This window comes from Camelus ferus, unplaced genomic scaffold, assembly GCF_009834535.1.
Source record: "Camelus ferus isolate YT-003-E unplaced genomic scaffold, BCGSAC_Cfer_1.0 contig298, whole genome shotgun sequence".
Lineage (NCBI taxonomy): Eukaryota > Metazoa > Chordata > Mammalia > Artiodactyla > Camelidae > Camelus > Camelus ferus.
Genome location: NW_022588414.1, coordinates 1,586,922 through 1,590,978, shown reverse-complemented (window position 1 = coordinate 1,590,978; position 4,057 = coordinate 1,586,922). Strand labels below are relative to the sequence as shown.

Here is a 4,057-nt window from a genome sequence, read left to right as displayed (position 1 = left end):
GCACATTAAAACAGTTACTGTATTTGTATTCCGTGCTTTAAAAAAGTTAAGTACTAGAGACATAGAGGATATAAAAAGACCTCAAGCAAATGGATAGAGGTGGAAAGCATAATGTCAAAGATGAAAATCTATTGTAGGCTAAGAATTTTAAGATTTCATTGCTGGCCTATCAATCAAAATGGAATAACTGATCACAAACATTTAGAAGAAATGTTCACCTCACCCCATCAAAGATGTTGAAACAACGCACACTGGGCAGGCCGTCCAATTATTTTTAGGTCAGTCCAATCAGAACTGGATCTCTGTAGACGTAGCCCCAGGTAGAATGATCACTGGCACCTTTTCTAACCAATATTCTTAGAATCGATTTCACATTGGTTTACTAGTGGGAGGAAAAATTAATTTTCAATTAATAAAGTTATATATACATCTTTATGTTGAAAATCCAAGATTTATTACAGTTACCAAATATGAAATACATTTAACATATAGTCACTGAATATGGAATATATATTTTAAATATATCCTTTAAAATTTCTATTTAGAATAGCCTTTCTTCCCAGTATTTTTATTACTTCTAACTGGATAGTGTTAATCACACACAGTCACTAAAGACAGAGGTTTCTCTGCTGGACATTCTGCATTGGCTCCTCCTTGTCCACCTTGCTCTTTGCTACGGGAGCCTGAGGGGCCGCATCTGTGGGCCCCATTGTTCTCCAGCTTCCAGCTGGATTCAGACAGTTGGGTGATGGGAGGCCAGGAGGAAAGACTGGGGTATATACACCTATAGGTCCCGCCCTGCAGATTGGTTTCATGCTTCCACTGGGTTCTGGAAACTACTCTCTTCCATTGCCCCTGCAGGTCTAGGAGTGGTGAGGGCTCACTGAATGGCACAGGCTCCTGTCAGCTTCCCTAAAGCCTGCTCACAACTTTGTAGATATCCTCTCTATTAAATTCTGCCAGTTTAAGTGTGCTGTTGCTTTCCTGATGGACTCTGACATAATGTGCTTTGTGACCTTAGTGACAAAGGCGTTTTCAGATCACATTGATGTCTAAAACTTGTTTTCTCTGGCTTCCATTGTGTAAAACATTTTCTATATTTCTTTAGCTCTTGTAAAAAAAATGAAACTTCTAAGGAAGAGTAGTAAAGATTTTAAAATTTAGTTTTTACAATAAATTACTCACTATAAATTACCAGTAAACAGCTTTATGTAATATATTATTTGGTTTCAGAATTTCAGTTAACTGCAGCTATTGACCTCAGCCCATGTTATGCTGAGTACTGAAAGTCTCAACATTAATATCATAGCTTGTAACTGTAGCCAATGACTTGCCCAATTTCAGCTGAAGTAGTTTAGTGCCACCACCTTCCTTCTCTTAATTCAAGGTGCCAGTGCCACCATATTTCCAGTAGGAAAGAAATAAATTTACACTTTGTCTCTTATAAGTATGTGCATGAAGAAACTAAGTTATGTGGTACCATCTTTAAAATTTATTCCAGAGATGTTTTAGTTTCCTTGAAAGTAGCTCTGACACAGCATTCTTCCTATAATTCAAAACACTTTTGGTTCAAGTTAGAAACAAGGCAAAATGTGGCAAAATTTAAGACTTTGTTTTTGGAAGGAGTTTGGGGAAAGAATGAAAAATGAACGATGATAGCAAGTGGAAAAATGTCTTAATCATAAACATAGTTATAAGAATTGCATTGGGAGTTCTCTCATGTTACAACAGGGAGACATTAGCATTTTATTGGCTTCATGTTACCTTGAATATATTTGACTATTGAACCAGATTAACAAGGTGAGAATTCTGGCACTGATTCCACAGTGGCCTTGATATCTGACAAACATATGCATGTCTTTTTTCTCTGCTCAAGCTCAGCAAACTCATTGCTAGACATGGAATAGCAAATGTGGTAAGGTAAATGGCCCATTGTTGAGGTAACTTCAATTAAAGTTAAGCAGAAAATTCCATAAATTAAAACATTGTCGGCCATCTTGGGAGAGACTTGGTTAACATGCAAACCCATTGAATAGACTTATTATTCAAAATTAACATTGTTTAAAATATAGGACTAACCACTTCACACCCATTAGAATGACTGCTGCAAACAAATCATAAAATGACAAGTGTTGTCAAGAGAACACTGTGGAGAAATTGGAACCCTTTTGAATTGTGGTGGGCATGTAAAATGGTTCAGCCACTGTGGAAAATGGTATGGTTATTCCTTAGAGAATAAGCATGGAATTACCATATGATCCAACATTTCTACTTCTGGGTGTATACCCAAAAGAAGTGAAAGCAGGAATTTAAACAGATATTTGGATAGCCACGTTCATAGTGGCATTATTCACAATAGCCAAAAGGTGGAGACGATCCTAGTGACCATCAGTGTGTGAATGAATACACAAGTGGGGTATATCCATACAATGGAATATTATTTAGCCTTAAAAAGCAAGGAAATTCTGATATATGCTACCATGTGGATGAATCTTGAAGATATAATGCTAAATGAATAAGCCAGGCACAAAAGGACAAATTATCTTATTCCACTTGTATGAGGTACCTAGGGTGGTCAAATTCATAGAGACAGGAAACAGAATTGTGGTTGTCGGGTGCTGGGCAGGAGGAGTGGAGCATTAGTGTTTAGTAGGTACAGAGTTTCAGCTGGGGAAAATGAAAGGGTTGTGGAGATGGATAGCGGTGAGAGCTGCTGAGCAATGCCTATGTTCTAAACTGCACACTTAAAAATGGTTGAAATGGTATATTCACCACAGAATAAAATGATCTGTAATTTATTGGGGAGGGCTGTACATTTTTTATGGGGAATCATTCAGAGTCAGTCAATACCAGGAAAAGAAAGCCCAATAAATGCAGCAGCAAGGCTGCATAGCACCTCAAAATTCAGGGCATTTCAGTATTTCTTTTAAAAATATCAATTATCTCACTGGATAAAAAAGTTCACCACAAATTAGATACTATATCCAGCAAGGCCTTTGGGTTTTTTAAACAGTTTAGAAACTATGTGACATAAATTTCATTAAACAAGAAATTATAGGTTTTTCTACCAAGTTCTTTATGCTGATTTTTACTTTTTAAAATACATGTGAAATTCCTAAATTTTTAAAAAAATTAGATGTTGAGGGTAGAGAAATATATATGTGCGGGGGGGGGGCAGGACTATGTGCGAACTCTCTGTATTTTCTGCTCAATTCTGCTGTGAACCAGAAACTGCTCTATAAAAATAAAGTCTATTAATAAATATACATATATATATATGGTGTGATAAAAACCAGTCATTCTAAATAGGCACAGCTTTGTGATTTTGGAAAAAAATGTTAGTTCTTAGGGGAAAAGTTAGCATTTTCCTTCTTTCTTGCAATGGCAGGAACATCCTTTCCCTTAGTAACTGCCCTTCCAAGATGCTGCCTCGTTCAGAGCCTGGTTGCCTCCTGGGCTGCTCCTGTCTAGGAATAGTCAGTGCTTATTCCTGACACTCTCTTGTGACTGAGCTTTTCTGTGGGTGAATTTTATAACATCCTCTTGAAGGTTTTTTGTTTGTTTTTATTTAATGGAAGTACTGGGAATTGAACCCAGGACCTCATGCATACTAAGCATGCGCTCTACCCCTGAGCTATACACTCCCCCAACCCTTGAAGGTTCTGAAGTGGAAATTTGTTTCTATGTTTCTGTTTTATAAAACTCAAAACTCAAACAGAAACATAAAAGAACATGCTATGAATGTTTCCACTAAACATGTTTTCTTTTGGATTTATAAATTTGCATATTCTACAGTATGGCAAGCCTTTAACTTAGAAAACATAAGAAATATATGGAAATAAAGAATCTGGAAAATGTCATTTGCTTGCATCCGATGCCCAGATTTCTGTCTTCTTATGCAATACCTATGCCTTGTTACCCCTCCCAGCCTCTTTGATGGTGCCCTTTGCCCAGGATTCTGCTTCCTACCTGACAGCAGGGCCTGGACTCCAGTTTGTCTAAGCATCAGGGTCTGACCATGAAAGGGTCTTGGGAAGTTATCCAAGCCATGGTATGC

At 37.3% G+C, this 4,057-nt stretch overlaps 1 non-coding gene across 1 annotated transcript; it reads right to left on the bottom strand.

Moving 5' to 3' along the window:
• Nucleotides 1-3,572: 3,572 nt before the first annotated feature.
• TRNAT-AGU lies at nt 3,573-3,646 on the bottom strand. Its single transcript has one exon. It is a non-coding gene; the product is annotated as a tRNA-Thr (tRNA).
• Nucleotides 3,647-4,057: the final 411 nt, after the last annotated feature.